At 37.6% G+C, this 19771-nt stretch overlaps 1 protein-coding gene across 8 annotated transcripts in view; it reads right to left on the minus strand.

Moving 5' to 3' along the window:
• The window catches only part of MAST4 (microtubule associated serine/threonine kinase family member 4), a gene marked incomplete at its 5' end in the record, with an annotated part of 573576 nt that overhangs the window by 84724 nt on the left and 469081 nt on the right, over window positions 1-19771 (minus strand). The gene's annotated exons all lie outside the window — the stretch shown is intronic.

Genomic DNA, 19771 nt, shown 5'->3' on the forward strand with positions numbered 1-19771 from the left:
TTATTTGTTCATTAAAAAAAGATCTTGCCTATTGTGACAACATGGATGGACCTTAATGGCATTATGCTTAGTGAAATAAGACAGAGAAAGACAAATACTGTATGTTCTCACTTATATGTGGAGTCTAAAAATCTCAAACTCAGAAACAGAGAGTAGAAATCTGGTTGCCAGTTACTTGGGGTGGGAGAAATGGGGAGATTGTTAAAGGGTACAAATTTCTAGTTATTAGATGAATAAGTTCTGGGGATTTAACGTATAGCATGGGGACTATAATTAACAGTACTGTATTATATATTAAAAGTTGTTAAGAGAGTCAATGTTTAATGTTAACACCATACACACAAAAATCGTTATTATGTGAGGGGATGTAGAAGTTAACTAACCTTATTGTGGTAATGATTTCATAACACATACATGTATCAAATCAACACATCATATTCCTTAAACTTATATGTTATATGTCATTAATATCTCAGCAAAGCTTGGGGGAGAGTCAATATATGCTGGGTACCTTGCTAGACCTATTAAGTCAAAGGTAATTGATATGGGGGAGTTTCCTTCAAGTGATGTTGGCAGTGATGCTGGATGAAATGGAATACTGTCATTCTGGAGACTGTTTAAGCTAGAGCTCTGTATCCTGAGAACACTCAAAGGGTCAAAAATAAACAATCACTTTGGGTGTCAGGTCAGTGTGAATGTAATGCAGACCAGTGCTTAGCAGTTGGACAGGAAAGCCAGGCCGTATTTCCCTCCTTTTTGGCTACAATGTGGCAGACCCTTGGTAGCCTTTGGAGGAAGTTAGATGAATCACACCATCTCTGACAATGCTCTCACACACCAGGCAGGAAAGAAAGATCCAACAGAACATAATGGGATACTGCACTCATGGTGATATGTATACATAAAGTGAGGAAGCCACAAATTCAGAAGACAGAAGAATGGATGGCTGCAGAGAGGCAACCTTTCATCTGAACCCTGAAGGAAGGTGGTAACTGAAAGGAAAGGAGCCCTTTGAAGCAGAGGAAACTGAAAAAACAAAGGGACAGAGTCTCAAAAGTGAACAGCACAATTTTACATGTCTTAATTTTATTACAAAAGCAATTATATACATTGTAAAAAAATTCAAATAGTTCAAGTAGGTATAAAATAAAGACTGAAAATCTCTCCTAGCTTCTGACTCTCATTCATTGATTCATTCAAATACTTAATATGAACTCATTATGGGCCAGGCACCACAACAAGCTATGGGCCACATGCTGCTTCCCCACCCCCAGTTCTACTCTTCAGATGTATGGATTTATCTAGAAATACATGTAGATATATAAGTATATATTAGGTATATTTAAAAATTCCCCAAATAATACCATGCCATATATATATATATTTATACATACACACACACTTATATATACAGTTGACCCTTGAACAACACAGATTTGAAGTGTGCGGGTCCACATATATGCAGATTTTTTCAATAGTAAATCCTACAGTACCACATGTGTTCAGAGTTCACTGAATGTGCGGATATGGACTGTGAATACAGAGGAATTGTGAATCAGAGGAACCTCAGGTACAGAGGGACGACTCAAAGTTATACTGAGATTTTCAACTGCGCAGAGGGCGGGTACCTGTAACCCCTGTCAACTATTTATATATATATTCTATAATTGCTGTTTTTTGTTAATAATCTAGCTACAACTTTCTATATCAGTTCATCTAAATAAACCTCTGTCATCTTTAGAATCAAATAAAATTCCAATATGTCTTGTACCATAATTTACTCAGGCTTCTATTAATGGATATTTAGACTGATTTCAGTGCTTTGATTATCCAATGAATATCTTCTGAATATTTAAGTGATTATATCCAAGAGCTAAATTCCTGGAAGCAGAACTACTGGCCCCAAAAATGAGTTCAGAAATCTCTTGCATTCCTATACACTAATGATGAAAAATATGAAAGAAAAATTAAGGAAACACTCCTATTTACCACTGCCACAAAAAGAATAAAATACCTAGGAATAAACTTACCTAAGGAGACAAAAGACCTGTATGTAGAAAACTATAAGACACTGATGAAGGAAGGAAATTAAAGATGATACAAACAGATGGAGAGATATTCCAAGTTCTTGGATTGGAAGAATCAACATTGTGAAAATGACTATACTACCCAAAGCAATCTACAGATTCAATGCAATCCCTATCAAACTACCAACAGCATTTTCACAGAACTAGAACAAAAAATTTCAAAATTTGTATGGAAACACAAAAGACCCCAAATAGCCAAAGCAATCTTGAGAAAGAAAAAAGGAGCTGGAGGAATCAAGCTCCCAGACTTCAGACTATACTACAAAGCTACAGTAATCAAGACAGTATGGTACTGGCACAAAAACAGAAATATAGATCAATGGAACAGGATAGAAAGCCCAGAGATAAGCCCACACAAATATGGTCACATTATTTTTGATAAAGGAGGCAAGAATATACAATGAAGAAAAGACAGCCTCTTCAATAAGTGGTGCTGGGAAAACTGGACAGCTACATGTAAAAGAATGAAATTAGAACACTCCCTAACACCATACACAAAAATAAGCTCAAAATGGATTAAAGATCTAAATGTAAGGCCAGACACTATAAAACTCTTAGAGGAAAACATAGGCAGAACACTCTATGACATAAATCACAGCAAGATTCTTTTTGACCCACCTGCTAGAGAAATGGAAATAAAAACAAAAATAAATAAATGGGACCTAATGAAACTTAAAAGCTTTTGCACAGCAAAGGAAACCATAAACAAGACAAAAAGACAACCCTCAGAATGGGAGAAAATATTTGCAAATGAAGCAACTGACAAAGGATTAATCTCCAAAATTTATAAACAGCTCATGTAGCTCAATATCAAAAAAACAACCCACTCCTAAAATGGGCAGAAGACCTAAATAGATATTTCACCAAAGAAGATATACAGATTTCCAACAAATACATGAAAGGATGCTCAACATCACTAATCATTAGAGAAATGCAAATCAAAACTACAATGAGGTATCACCTCACACCAGTCAGAATGGCCATCATCAAAAAATCTACAAACAATAAATGCTGGAGAGGGTGTGAAGAAAAGGGAATCCTCTTGCACTGTTGGTGGGAATGTAAACTGATACAGCCACTATGGAGAACAGTATGGAGGTTCCTTAAAAAACTAAAAATAGAACTACCATATGACCCAGCAATCCCACTACTGGGCATATACCCTGAGAAAACCATAATTAAAAAAGAGTCATGTACCATAATGTTCATTGCAGCCCTATTTACAATAGCCAGGACATGGAAGCAACCTAAGTGTCCATCAACAGATGAATGGATAAAGATGATGTGGCACATATATAGAATGGAATATTACTCAGCCATAAAAAATGAAATTGAGTTATTTGTAGTGAGGTGGATGGACCTAGAGTCTGTCATACAGAGTGAAGTAAGTCAGAAAGAGAAAAACAAATACCATATGCTAACACACATATATGGAATCTAAAAATAAATAAAAATAAATAAAAATGGTTATGAAGAACCTAGGGGCAGGACAGGAATAAAGATGCAGGTGTAGAGAATGGACTTGAGGACATAGGGAGGGGGAAGGGTAAGCTGGGACGAAGTGAGAGAGTGGCATGGACTAATAACATATACTACCAAATGTAAAACAGATAGCTAGTGGGAAGCAGCCGCATAGCACAGGGAGATCAGCTCAGTGCTTTGTGACCACCTAGAGGGGTGGGATAGGGAGGGTGGGAGGTAGACACAAGAGGGAAGAGATATGGGAACATATGTATATGTATAGCTGATTCACTTTGTTATAAAGCAGAAACTAACATACCATTGTAAAGCAATTATACTCCAATAAAGATGTTTAAGAAGAAAAAAAAGGGAGTTCACTTTTCACTTTGGTGCATATAACTAAATTGCTCTCCAAAGACACTGCCCTAATTTACACTGTCACTAGTGGCATATGGAACACCATCTCCCCTTATTCTTGCCAACACAGAATTTTTTCATATTTGGTGGTATCATATTGTTTTTCTTTTAATCATATTGTTTTGATATGCATTTCTTTAGGATGAGTGAAACTGAGCCTCTTTTAAAATGTTAACTGACCATTTGTTCTTTTTTGTACTAACCACCTGCTTCATACTTTACTCCTCTGAATGTTAGTCTTTTTTTGAAATTAATTTGTTTTTTGTTTTTTTCTACAATGAGGCAATTCTGTCAATACATTGAAGATGTTTCTCCCATTTGTGCTTATCTTTTTTTTTTTTTTTTTTTGCGTGGTATGCGGGCCTCACACTGTTGTGGCCTCTCCCATTGCGGAGCACAGGCTCCGGACACGCAGGCTCAGCGGCCATGGCTCATGGGCCCAGCCGCTCCGCGGCATGTGGGATCTTCCCGGACCGGGGCACGAACCCGTGTCCCCTGCATCGGCAGGCAGACTCTCAACCACTGCGCCACCAGGGAAGCCCTGTGCTTATCTTTTAATGTTGCTTATGGTAACTCATCTGCAGAGAAAATTTTATGTAATCAAATTTATCAACCATTTTCCTTTATGGCTTACAAGGTTTTGTACCTTGTTTGGAAAGACCTTCCCCACTCCCAAATTATTTTCTAAATGCAACCATATTTTCTTCTAGTAGTTTTATGGGTTTTTTAAATTAAAATATTTTTCTGTATCTACATGGGATTTATATGGTTTAAGGAGTAAGATATAGCAGTCCAGTTTACTTCTTTTCCAAATGGCTAATCAACTGATTCAAGACCATTTATTGGGTTAATAATCTACATTTTCCCCAATGATTTCAGTAAGGCATACTTAAGGAATGCCAACTAACATGATGCCATAGAGGGGGAGCTGTAGGAAGTTAGGACAGAGCAGTAAATGATGGGGAGCATAGAGAATAGATGAGAATCAAACTAGAGAAATCTGAAGACCAGTTGGAAATATCCTTTAGGGCAGTATTCCAGGTGACTTTTGACCTGGATGGGACCGTGGAATCCCTATTTGTATGAAGTATTCCAGGTGATTCTTAGGCACACTAGAGTTTCAGGATGGCTTTAGAACAGTCATTCTTTACGTTGGTTTCACATACAAACAGCCTAGGGAACTTTAAAAAATCCAATGACCAAGTCACACTTCAGTCCAATTAAATCAAAATGGGGGTTGGGGTGAGGGAAGTATCAGTCATTTGTAAAGCTTCCCAGGTGATTCCAATGTGCACTCAAGTTGGAGAAACACTGCTTTAGATTCTGCTAAAGAAAGTGAATTTTATAGATTAAGTTGTTCTCTAACCTAACTATGTATCAAAATCCCCTGGGGAGCTTTTAAAAAGATATACACTGATGCCAGGCCAGACAGATGAAGTTTCTGATTTAATTGGTCTGGGACCTGGGTATTTTTTTAAGCTCCACAGGTGATTGTAATGTGCAGCAAGGCTTTAGGACCTACAGTACAATCATTCTCAAACTGCAGAGTGTGTCAGAATCACCTTGAGGATTTACTGGGCACCACCCCCATAGTCACTTAATTAGTGAGTATGGGTTGGAGTCTGATAGTTTGTATTTTTAACTAGTCTCCTGGTGCTGCTCGTCAGTGGATCACACTTTGGGAACCACTACACTCATGCACGTCATGACAAACCATGGGATTTTTTTCTTTAGTTAAAAGACATAATTAAGTTCCTGTCTTAAAAAATAATAGCTTCAGGGCTTCCCCGGTGGTGCAGTGGTTGAGAGTCCACCTGCCGATGCACGGGACACGGGTTCGTGCCCCGGTCCAGGAAGATCCCACATGCTGCAGAGCAGCTGGGCCCATGAGCCGTGGCCGCTGAGCCTGCGCGTCCGGAGCCTGTGCTCCACAACGGGAGAGGCCACAACAGTGAGAGGCCCACGTACCGCAAAAAAAAAAAAAAATAGCTTCAACGTAGAAGAAAGATTTGAGAGGCAGTGAGAGTATGCAGGAAGATGGAGCCCAGTTCTCATTCCACTGTAAAATCCCTGAGCAACTGGCTCGGGAAAGGAGCCAGGTGTAAAACACATTTCAGGGGAGACTTAGCAGGGAGGATTTAACAAAAGATGATGCTGAAGTTGCTAGCTTGGGTGACCATGTGGATGATGTTGCCAATAACTGAGAATAAACAGCATTGGTGACAAGATACTTGGTATTGAATAAGTGCCAGTAAGTACAAACAGGCATCTGCATTCAGGAGAAAGGCCAAGATAAAACTGGAGGAAAAATCAGCACATGCATCAATCAGAGAACCTTGGTCAAGAAGTGACTGTCACAAGTAAAAGGGTGACAAAGGATTTAACCCAAGGGATCCCAAGAGTTAAAATGGATGAGAAAACAAAAAGGAATCATAGGAAGCAAGGGAAGAGATATCGTCAAGACGTAGAAAATGGTTCCTGACATCAAATCCTGCAAGGGTGCTCACAATGAGTAATATTATTTTACAAAGAAGTCATTGCATTAGACCACTGGAAGACCATGGTTTTCGTGGAGCAGTAGGACAGGAGTGGTGCTGTGCCTGGGTACATCATCGGTGAATCCTGGCCAATGTTGGACCTGAACGAGTTTCCCAAGGGAACTAGAGTAGGAATATTGGGCTTTGTTTTACTGAGACATTAAATGAAGATAACAACATCTACATTTGGTTATTAATTTAATCAAGTTATAAGTTTTAAAAGACATTTCAAACGTTATAATAGCTCATAATTTCATAGAATGATTTAAAACCTAATATTAAAAATGTGCTATCAGGTGGAAAATCAAGGAGGTAATACCTAAGTGAGGGGTTGACTTTCACATTTTCTGATAGGAAGCTACAGCAAACCAAAATGCTTCCTCTATAGTCTAGAATATCTAATTGTCAAACCTTAGTACAGAACAATTTTACTCAGGATATTTTTAATTATCAACATCTCTTTTACTAGAAAATATAGGAAAAAGTTCTGCTAAATAGTTTTGTAATGTTTTCCAACAGCAATTAACTCAGATGAAAAAAAAAAGAAAGAAAAAAGACATTTTTATTCAGCAATGTACGTCATAAAAAAACAATCTTCATCCAGAATCTACACTACCCTTCAGCAGACACATGATTTTCTAAGTGATGTTAGGGTAGAATATAGTAGCATATGCCCATCACCCCCATGGGGCTGACTAAGGATAAATTAGACTGAGGGGATAACTTTAGTAGTACTACTAATATTAGAAAATGCTAAACATAAAACTGTTTAAACTGGAGGCAGATGGTGAGGGCGGAAGCAATATGCACATAGGATCTTGCTGGTGAAACGTTTAAAATCCGTAGAAAAGGAACTGCTCACTTTTAAAATAACCTTAAAAGCCTGAGTCTAAAGCTAACACACACTCATGGTTGAGGACTTGAAAATACCTAAAATTATAGAAATGAAATTGGTAATTCTACTAATGTAATGTGGGGTTTTTCTTTGGTCTGTTTTTATAGTGTGTACATGTATACACAAACATACTTTTAAATAGGATCATAAACTATATTCAGTTTTTGTATCCTGGTCTTTATAATTAGGTTGTGATTATAATTTTCCTATCCATTAAATATTTTTTAAAATGTGATGACTTTTTAATGGCTACATATTATTTATTATACAGATGGCCTATCATTTAAGCATCACTCTTCTTACTATTTAATGTTTAGGCTGTTTCTATTTTTGTGCTATATAATGCTGCAATTAACATTCTGAAATATGTATTTCTGAATACTTTTCTGATTATTTCCTTAAATTATATTTCATGAAGAGCAAATAACAGTTCAAGTGATATGAACTATTTTTAGGGTTCTTGACATAATATATCACTCTGCTTTCTAAAAAGACTGTAAATTTACATCAATGTACTGAGAATACCCATCTCACTGTACCATTACCAGAAAATGATTATTACCATGTATGCTTTTAATATTTGCAAATCAGGTGAAAACTGGTATTTCATTATATAGATTTGCATTTATTTGATTAGTGAGAGATTGAACTTTTTATTTGTTTACTTGTCATTTCCATTTCTTCCTTTGTGAGCTGTCTGTTCATGTACTTTGCCTATTTATTTAGTGGGATATTAGATTTTTTTCTTACATTATTTAAAAGAGCTCTTTATGACTTAATAATACTAAACTTCTGCCCATTATATTTGTTGCAGATATTTTCGGTTATTTCTTAGTGTTTTCATTTTGTTTATGATATTTAACTTACAGAATTTCAAACTCTTAATATACTCATATTATCAATCTTTTTTCCTTAGTGAATTCTTCCACTTTTTTATGCTCAGAAATTAATTCTCCATCCTAAACATATAAATATTCAACTGCATATTAATTTTGCTTTTTAGGGCTTAATTTTTTGCAGGTAAATTAAAATACATACAAAAACCATTTTAGTATATAGTATGGAGGAAGCTCACCTCACATATTTTCATACAGAGAGCGAATTTTTCCAATATCATTTGCTGATTAAACTTTTTCTTTCTCAGTGGTGTGTGATGTTTCCCTCATCATATTGTCTTCAAACTCTGCCAATTTTTATTTCATGTGTAAAGGGCTGCTTGCATTTGTATCATTTTATGATATGTGTTAATCTCAGGTAGTCAGGTCTGACTCACTGAATTCACTTGGCCAACTGTATTGACCCAGTCTTCCATGTGCTCTAGAGTCATCATGCCATATTACCACAGTGAGCACTTGTCATCTTTATGGTCACCCAGTATCTTCTGAACAGCCTCCCTACAGGAGAGAAATTTCCCATATCATGAGACCTGCCTCCCCAAGCTTGGTACTCCCATCCACTTTTCCAGCTTTCCTTGTATCTAGAGCAGGGGTCCCCAGCCCCCGGTCTGCGGCCTGTTAGGAATCAGGTTGCACAGCAGGAGATGAGCTTCATCTGCCGCTCTCCATCACTCTTATTACTGCCTGAACCACACACGCCCCCACCCCCGCCCTGGGTCTGTGGAAGAACTGTCTTCCACAAAACCAGTCCCTGGTGCCACAAAGGTTGGGGACCGCTAATCTAGAGCACAGGTGAGGCTTTGCCAATTAAGTCTAACTCAACTTTAGCTTGAAAGAAGGCAGTATGAGGAAGAAGCTGCCAGAGGAATCAATTTTGGTGGCAAAGGTGGTGATGAAAGCATCCCTCTTGGGTGGCAACAGTGTCAGAGTTTCTGGAATCCAGATATCACGGGGAGCAGCAGCCATGGCTTGCACTGGTACAATGCCAAATTATGGTTGGGCACTGTGGCCTTCAGGCTATGTGGTCTTCAGTGCTCACTCTCTGGCCCTTCTGACAATTCTGTGAGCTATGTAATACACCCTAATAAATTCCTCTGCTTAAACTAGATAGAGTGAATGTGATGCTTGTAATGAAGGAAACAGAGTTACGCACCACACACACACACACACACACACACACACGTACACAAGGATTCTGATGGGAACTACCCAAGTACTGTAATATAATTTGGGGAAATTATAATATTTAGGCTTTTTTAACCTTTTCTCCAACGAATATGGCGTGTCTTTTCATCACGCAAAAACAGTTTAGATTTCAAATAAAGTTTTGTTGTTTCTTTATAGCAATCTCTTTCAAGTCTCTTTCTAGTTACTTCAGAGGCATGATATTTTATGACCTTTTTTGCAGGGGAAAGGGAGTGTGGGAAAAGAGAGTAGAATGCTATCATGAATTGGTGCCTTTCTTTCATTACCGTTTATAACTGGTTAAAATTGATAATATACAGTAAGATTAATTTCTATATATTCATCTTATATACAACGTACTTAATGAATGCTTTTGTTAATTTTAATGCACACTTTATTCTGTTGGATATTCTAGGTTATTTATATCATCTCAATTAAAAAAAATTTTACCACCTTTGAGTTACAGATTTTGTTTCAGTTTTAAGTATTGCTTGACTGCAAAGAACCTCTAGAATAAAGTTAAATATTAATGGGGAGAGATTTTCAAAGAATTCCTCTAGCATTTTACTTTAGTAAAGTAAGATATTGACCATTAATCTAAACTAGATATGTCTCTTACTACATTACGGAATTCTTTGTTCATTCTCAGTCTCTAAAGAGTTTTTAGCAGAAATGGATGTTAATTTTATAGTGTTCTTTCAACATCTGTTCTGCTGAACATCTGACCCATTGCTATGATGTATTAGTAGTGTTCATACTATTAAACCAATCGGCATTCTTGGGATAAACCTCAGGAGTTTATTGTAAATAATTCTTACAGTATTCTATTAAATTTTAACATTTATATTTAAAAAGTGAAGTGGGTTGGTGGTTTTCTTATTTTGTGCTATATGAGTATTTTCTTTTCATTTTCTTCTGAGGTACAAGGAAATCACTGTTTTTCATGCTAGTATGTTATTACCTTTAAGTCTTTAAAACACACACCTGAATGCATATTTTACTAATTAATAAATTCAAAAGGAATGCAGTATAACTCTTGTTTCCTGCCCCACTCCCCCAAATCAGTCAAGGAACTTAGTGTATGTGTACTTCTGCCACACCTCCATCTCTCATCTTAGTTGATATGAGTTCCAGATCTATATTGCTAATGGTGAGTCATTATTTATACTACTACATTTTTAAAAAACCTTTTCAAGCTTTCATTTTTCTATTAATGCTCACCACTGTACTTTTATACTTCATTTTTCCAATTCTTTAATTATTCATTTTAATTTAACTCTCAGTCATGTTCTATTTATCTTTAAGTGAGTTTCTCAGGAAAGATATGGAAAGTACATTTTATGTGACCTTGAACATATGAACATACACATATATATGTATAATATCTTAGCAAATAGAGTTATTTGACTACAACGTCATTACACAGCAATTTGTGGAAGGAAAGTCTGAGGTCAGTATGAATTTTATTCCTTTGTAAGCAGTTAGTTTTTTTTTTTTTTCCTGTTCAGATATTTTTTCTTCATTACTCAAAAATTTAAAAGTCATGGGACTACATTTAGGGCAGAGTTTTATTTCTCTGTTTCTTTCTTTCTTTCTTTCTTTCTTTCTTTCTTTCTTTCTTCCTTCCTTCTTTCCTTTCTTTCTTTCTTTTTTGTTACTCAATTTTTCTTCCAACTTGGGAAAGTCTTCACTAATAGTATCTTTCATTATTGTTTTTGTTCCATTTATCTGGTCCCGCACCAAAAGGATATATTGCTATAAATTAATTAATGAATTCCCAATTTATCTGGTATGGATGTTTAATACCAGAAAGTATAGTTTCTTAAATCTAACACAGAAAGATGAGGCTGTTGCAGGGAGGTGGGCAGCTGATGTCTCTGGTCAGCTCAAAAAGCAGCTTTCCTATTTCTGGAAGTGACTGCCAGATGTTTTGGTATAGGAACTAAGTCTCCTCTGTTTGGGTAAGTAGTGTAGGAGGGTGAAATCCACCTTTGTCTTCTGCCTATTGAGTTGTCATACTGTTTCTGAGATCTAGCCATGAGTAGACTGGGTTTGAATCATGAGATTTAGTGTTGTACACAGGGGTAGTTCTTCCTAAAGACATAACCAATCATTGGTGTATTCTTTTTTTTTTTTTTTTTTTTGTGGTACGCGGGCTCTCACTGTTGTGGCTTCTTCCGTTGCGGAGCACAGGCTCCGGATGCGCAGGCTCAGCGGCCATGGCTCACGGGCACAGCCGCTCCGCGGCACGTGGGATCTTCCCGGACCGAGGCACGAACCCGTGTCCCCTGCATCGGCAGGCGGACTCTCAACCACTGCGCCACCAGGGAAGCCCCATTGGTGTATTCTTAATCTCCAGTATTGCTGCAGTTTTGCAAATTGGGGATGGTGGGATATTACAAATATTTCAATGAAAAGCATGATTAACTACCAAACACTCAAGGGTTGACCCATAAGTTAACCATTCACTCTGAGGTATGTTAATGTCAGTGACTAAAATTAGGTTTTGTAACTTCTATCTTGCTAGTTCAGATAACAACTTCTATCTTGGCATTTCAGGAAACAAAATGGTAAGTAGGAGCAGGTTAGATAGAACATATTCATGACAGAAATGGTTAAGGCCTCACATCACCAGACGAAATAAATATCCATCATTTATGTCAACAATAAGAACAGGAGGGGTGAAATAGAAGAGCTTCACAGAACAACTGACAAAGCAGACCGCTTACTGGTTATGTGAAATTTGTTGCAGGGGAGGTATCTACATCTCTTGTGTTAAAAGTCTGCCTGGGTCTCCGGAGGAGGGAGAAGAATTTGCATTTGGCCTTTCTCTTTTGAAAATCAAAACTGTCAAATGAAATGACTAGTGATAAGCTTAAAACCCACATTTCCTGAATTCCACTGAAATAATGGCACAAAAGAAATAAATGTGAACTAAGTCAATGTATTTTTTTTCTTTCGATTTCAAGGATGCTAGAATGTGTCCATTCCCCAGCCAAATTACTGATCCCACAAGGAAGCAGGTTTTTTTTTTTTTTTTTTTTTTTACCAATTAAGGAACTTGCTTCATTTCCTGCATTTGGCCTATTTAAAATGATTTGCATCTCTTAACATTGAAGTGGGGCATGTTCTTTGCCTGAGGATCTCACATACACACACACTCTCTCTCTCTCTCTCTCTCACTCCCTCTTTCAAAACCTTCAAAACTAAATTCATTCCTTTAATGACTGGTTGGTCACTCCGGTAACTATTGTAGAGTTCTGGAACATTTCCACATGTGCAAAAGGAGGTTTTCAGGCCTAAAAGTTCCAGTTTATAGATATACCTACCACTAACTGAGATGTAATGTTACACCAAATTATCAAAGGGGATAGCCTTCAAAGTGTGCCTGGGAGGCCCAGGCAATAGGACAACCAATTTTCCCATCGAAAGTCCAAATGGAACATCCATCCTCATATGATGATAAAATGAAAAAAGTGACCATATCTAGAACACGCTTGTGGGTCATTCAGGCATGTCCCCCTCCCTCCATTTAGGTCTGTAGAGTCCAACCTGCTGTCCCACCCAACTCTTTTCCTTAATATTTTAGATGCTGACAGACCATTTTCCTTCAGACCCTAAAGCATGATCCCAATGAAGAACACAAGGCCAATATGAATTAACACTGAAAACACAGGGTGAAAACAACTCCTTTAAAACAAACCAAAAAAAAAAAAAAAAAAAATCTGGGAATATGGAGTTATAGCCTTAGAAAAAATACTCCAAAAGATTATTAGAAAAAATACATGTAATTCAATCTCCTCCTTTAACAGAAAAGGAAATGAAAGCCAAATAAAGAGACTTGACTGACAGCAGACCACCATAAAACTTTAAGAATATTAACCTGAAATATCACTTCTTTTTATCTAAGGAAAAAAGATGAACACAGTGCATGTAATCAAATGCTGGGTTTTAGTTCACACCTGATACCTTAAGTGACGGACCACTTTGGAACAGTTTTCATAAAAATGGGTAGGGATTTCCTCTCAGCCCACTTATTTACGAGGTAAGTGCCATTTCCTGCTGACCATCCTTGATCTGATTTAGTCACATCGAGGGTTGTTAATACACTATTATCCTGCTCATCTCCTGACCACCAGTTACTCTTTTCATGTATCAGAGCAATAGTTCATTCCTAAAGTAATCTGGGATTTTTCTCTATCCTCAAAACACACCATGAATGATAACTGTAACAAAAAAATGCCTGTAAACCTATGTGTTTCTTTTTGTAAAAAGTGAGCTCCCCTCTCCACCTTGGGGGTGGGGGAGGCCAAGTTCTTTGACAGAGTAGAAGAGAAGAAACAGAAATGAAGAAAAACATTGATCTAGACACTGTGTCTCGCCCACAAGAAAAGAGTGAATCAAAGCTCACTCTGGAAGGCAGCTATGCTCACCACAACTTGGGATTAACATATACACACGACTATATATAAAACAGATAAGCAACAAGGACCTACTGTATAGCACAGGGAACTCTATACTCTGTAATAACCTATATAGGAAAAGAATCTGAAAAAAGAATAGATAGTATATGTATAACTAAATCACTTTGCTGTACAACTGAAACTAACACAACATTGTAAATCAAATAAACTCCAATGCAAAAGAAATAAAACATAAGATGTGAGGTTAAATAAAATAAAATAAATAAATAAATAAAAAATAAATAATACTGAAACCGAGGGTGGGGGTGGGGGGCGGAGAAGCTCACTCTGAGGATGTCCCAGGTCTTCCCTGATCCCTCCAGAAGGCATTTTTGGGGCCAGATTCCAGAGCTTCTTCTGGGAGGGGTGCAAGAGGCAGTGACTGGGAAGCAGCGTTCCAGACCTGGCTCTGAAACCAACAAGCCATGCGATCCTCAACACTTGGCTGCACTGGGTCTCAGTGTCCTTAAAACAGTTTTTTTTTTTTTTTTTCTGTTATTTTTTTTGCGGTACACGGGCCTCTCACTGCTGTGGCCTCTCCTGTTGCGAAGCACAGGCTCCGGATGCGCAGGCTCAGCGGCCATGGCTCACGGGCCCAGCCGCTCCGCGGCACGTGGGATCCTCCCGGACCGGGGCACGAACCCGCGTCCCCTGCATCGGCAGGCGGACTCTCAACCACTGCGCCACCAGGGAAGCCCCTTAAAACAGTTTTCAGGGCTTCCCTGGTGGCGCAGAGGTTGAGAGTCCGCCTGCCGATGCAGGGGACGCGGGTTCGTGCCCCGGTCCGGGAGGATCCCACGTGCCGCGGAGCGGCTGGGCCCGTGAGCCATGGCCGCTGAGCCTGCGCATCCGGAGCCTGTGCTCCGCAACGGGAGAGGCCACAACAGTGAGAGGCCCACATACCACAAAAAAAAAAAAAAAAAAAAAAAAACAGTTTTCAAACCTGAATGTGTATGTGTGCGCATGTACATACTAAATCTTTAACTCAAGCAAAAGACTACTTTCTATCCCCAAATGTGACAAAGTTTGAGCTTCTCTGGCTGAAGCAAAGGTGGAGTGGGGGCTGCAAACCCCACTTCCACATCACCCTAACCCTGAGGCAGCTCCTCTATAACTGCTGTGGTTCTGACCCACTGGAGTTGGCTTGGTTGAAAAAATGCTGTTCATTTCCCAAGTCAGCTCTAAACCAGAGGAAGTACACAGCAGAGGGACCTCCAAAGGCTGGTGTGCCAAAATGAAAATATCACAGACTACTACAAACGGACCCCAGCAGAGACTGCTACAAGGAGGCCACATTCCATTGCCAGCATCCCACCTGCAGACGGCAACAAGCCTGTGCTCTACTTTGTTTTGTATTTACACATTGTATTATCTTATCATTTTAACTACATTATGAATTCAAATTGGTCATAATAATACTTTGATAGTTTCTTCAAACCTCACACTGTGTGGCACTTTATAATATTGCAAATACTATCACATTCATGCAATCATATGAGACTACAAGAGGAAAGTTCTATTATTTCCATTTTATAGATAAGGAAGTTGAGATCTAAAGAGTGATTTGCCCAAATTAACACTACTGATACATGGAGAGCTGAGGTCCAGTGTTTATTACATATACCATTTAGTACTTTTATCAATTGTTCGAGATCTCAAAATTAAAAGGATTCGGGGAGCATGATTACTGAGTTACAGAGTAGCTGGAGGTTTCTACACTAGAATCTAGTCCTCAATGCCTGGGAAAGCAGGAACACAGTGTGAAGTGGTAACAACTCCACAGCTTTGTGTAATAGTTCCTTCTCCATTTACCTCACTAACTTCACCAGGTCACCATGATGTTAGTGGGTGCAAAGTTCCTGGAAGTTTATAGAGCTAGCCATTGTTTCACCTAGAGAGAACACGCTTGAGATGTACTTGGAAATGCGTAAAGTTATTCTGGTGCCTACATAACACATTCTTGATCCTTATTAAATGTCATCTGCAGCAAGCATTAAAGAGCATTTCCTGTGGACCCAATCTTTGACTCTTTAGGACTCAAAAATCTCAGTCAGACAACAATGGATGACCCAACGACACAAATACCAGACAATAGAAGACCAGCACTTTAAAGAATACCTTCCCAGATTAGGCTGAGAAACTAATCAAAGTTGATCACAAAGATTTATGTACAATGTATTCACCACAATATTACTTATAAGAACAAAAAACTGGAGAGAGCCAAAATACTCATTAGGGAGAGGTAACTATGGCACATTCATGAAATGGAATATATCTACTCATTAAAACCAAGTATTTGAAACAACAACAAAAAGGTATTTAATGGTATGTAAAAATCTCAAAATCATACCAGAAGAAAATGATCTAGATACAAACTTATATCTGTGTACATGTATAACTGATTCACTTTGTTATAAAGCAGAAACTAATACACCATTGTGAAGCAATTATACTCCAATAAAGCTGTAAAAAAAAAAAAAAGAAACTTATATCTGATCCCATACTTACATATATATATACAAAGCTATGTGTGCATATGTAATTTTATGTTTGTATGTACAAATTTACAGATACATAAATGTTATAAACATTATAATAGATGTAGATGTGTAAAATCTACATATTTAGACAAATACCCAATTGTTAAGTAGTCAATTCTGAGTGGTGAATAAGAATATAAATGATGTTTATATTCTTCTTTATACTTTCCTGTATTTTCCAAACTTTCTATAATAAACATGTACAGCTTTTGTGAACAGGAAAAAAAAAAGGTTTTTAAAGACATTTTTTAAAAACCTAAAATTTCATTTTCTAAACAAAAATGATCTCTTCTTCCTAAAACTATATGACTTTTCTTATAGTTTCTTATATGACTTTTCTTAAGTTTTTCTTATAGTATGTATGCTCTCCTAAATGTTCTCCACCTCTCTCTTCCCTAGTTTACAGAAACCAGATCTGCTACCAATTCTAATGTAGGAGTGTGGGTGGGCTCCTCTTCCCACAGCTGAACCCTCTAAATTGGTGATACTTAACAGATTGTATGTACACCTTAACATCCCATGACAAGCTCTGCAATTACCCACTGTTACTCCTAACATCAAAGCTTAGAACTTGAAAAGCCTGCAATTTGCACGGCTTTGTGGAGAAGTACTCACACACTACCACAGTAAATACAACAATCTGCATTAAAGCATCATTAAAGCTGAAATTGTAATTATGCCAGGGTGAGTAAGTTCAAAGATAGAGATGGCATTGCTAGACGTGATATTTAAGAAAATGCTCTTTAGTGCAGGTACTTGAATTTAAAACACAGACTTTTAATCCTCCCTTACAGGTTGCCCAAGAGGGAGCATCTAGCCTTCTACCAAGGGCGCGGGGCTCTTAATGAAGCCAGCTGGCTGATCCCCAGGCTAACAGGACCCTTACCTCAAGTTCTTTTATCTCTATGGAACAGTTAGTTTTCCTGTGATACAGATCCACACACTCTCACCAGCCTAATGGGCTGAAGAAGACAGTCTGTATTTACATATAGCTGAGAATTTTTCACTCTAGTTCGGAGATAACTTGGGAGTAAGCTAGTGAAGAGGGCGCCAGAGCATCACAGTGCCAGAAAAACCGAAGTCACTGTGACAGTCACCAAAGCAGACTGTCCAGTCTGAGACCATCAGGTAGTGAAAACCTCAAGGGTGAGGAGAGAAGTGATTCAGCAAGGATTTTAAATGTACCTTTTTACTTTCTAGGTCATCATTTACTTATCATATATTTTAGAATAAAAGCAACCCTAAATGTTAGGCAATCCCTTATTTTTCAACTAGCATATAAAAAAGGTTTTTTGGGTGGCCAATATGAATTTATAAACTTCCCAGAGATTTAGAAGACATAATAATATGTGTCATTTATATATTTTAAATCAGTGAAATACATAATTATCATACTTAAGAGATTTAAATCTGAAAATGTCTAATCTCAAAGACAAAGTTGATAAACCAATTATTTTAATATTCATTTGTAATATTTTATAGAATTTGAAATTAAAAAGATTCTATATCTCACTAACTTTAGAGAAAACTGGCTATTTGAGACCTGAGTTTCTTAAGTATTCTTATCCATCTAAAATTTATAAGAATCTCTTTTCTCATAGAAAAAAATAACTTCAAGAATTCCCAATGTCTTTTCTCTATCAGAAAGAGAACATTTCAGATTTCCTTAATTTCAGTGAAATGCTGCCTTGTTTGATTGTTCTGTGGACTTGGGAGGGGGTAAAGCACCTTAGCAACCAAACTAATAAAAAGTATAAAAGGCAACAGCTCCCTCTCAGCTTTTAGCAATGGTTGAAACAGACTATATTATGGACAAGGCAAATGAAAGATTTGCTAAAATGACTTTCAAAATAAAGTTATTAAGATAATGCACTATAATGTGTGGGGCTTTGTAAGTACTCAGACAGATATTTCAGAGGACTTTCTCTTTGCGGGGAAAACAAACCTTGCCTTCGATCAGAAGTTCAGTGCAGTTTTGGTCAACAGAGTAAAAATGACCTCTGTGCATTTCTTTATAAACAGTTATTTACTCTTTCAACAAATATTTGTTATGTGCCCCATAGAGATTACTGACTTGATGCTAAAAGTCACCAGTCCCTCTCTGGGAGCCCTGTCTTCTTGTGGTATCTGTGACACTACCTTCTCCTCTTTCCCTCCTGCCTCTCAGCTTGCTGCTTCTCAGTTTCTTGTCGGCTACTTGTCTTCTCAGAATGTCTAAATGTTGGCCTTGTAGACTTAGTTCAAAGTTATGTCTTCAGAACCTCCAAATCTCTTTCCCTCAATGATTTTATCCCCTCCCCACGTTTTAAATACTGTCTATAAATGCATGGTCCAGACTGTTATCACCAGCACAGACTCTTGAGTTTCAGGCCCATGGAACAACTGTCTATTTACATCACTTACAAGTCTCTTGGGTATCTTAAATCCAATCAGCAGCAAAGTGAACTCTTAAGTGTTACCTCAGATCTGTTCTTGTCTCCTGTATCTTGGGAAGCACCCCTTCCACTGACCCATGTTCTCAGCAAGGTCTCTGGAAGCCACCCTTGATCAACTCTCTCTCACCCCACAAATCCATCAGTAAATACTGTCAATTCTAACTTGAAAAATATGTAATGAAGATCCAATTGGCACTTAAGAAACCAAACCAAGCCAAAGAAAATCCACAGTTGATGCATAAACACAAAAAAAGTTGCCAAATTTTGATTTTAAAAAATAAATAAATAAAAAGGAAGAGTACTTCCCAAAGGATGGAAGAGCAAAATCTTCTTAAGTGGCTGCCCAGGGGACCCATGTTCACAAACAAAAACAAAAACAATACCACTTTTGCTAACACAGGGGTGCATTAAGATTAAATTTAGCAGTAAGCTTCCAAAAGCTTTAATTTATAATAAAGGAGAAACCAAAAAGCTAAATCAAAGACCATTCAGGTTAAATTCTACATTTAGATTTAGGGGACTATCTAGAGATTAGGGGAAAGATGCCAGTCATTAAATTATCATTAGGAATATACTACATGTAAACATTACACTCTTCTCAAAGAACCAAAATGATAAATGCAGGTCACAGGACAGATGGAGCTGCATGAAGGAATTAACAACTATTAATGATGTTGGTATATACCCCTGATTAGTGACTCAACACAAAGCCATACCCAAAACTAAAAAAACACAATGACTGACGTCAGTTCATCTGATTTTATCATCCTTTTCCTTAAGCAGGAAGGGCAAGATGTGTCATTACTCAAGCCAACAATTGGCAATTACACAAAGGCTAAGGATTAAAAAAAACCA

The sequence above is a fragment of the Hyperoodon ampullatus genome (assembly GCF_949752795.1).
Source record: "Hyperoodon ampullatus genome assembly, chromosome: 4".
Taxonomy (NCBI): domain Eukaryota; kingdom Metazoa; phylum Chordata; class Mammalia; order Artiodactyla; family Ziphiidae; genus Hyperoodon; species Hyperoodon ampullatus.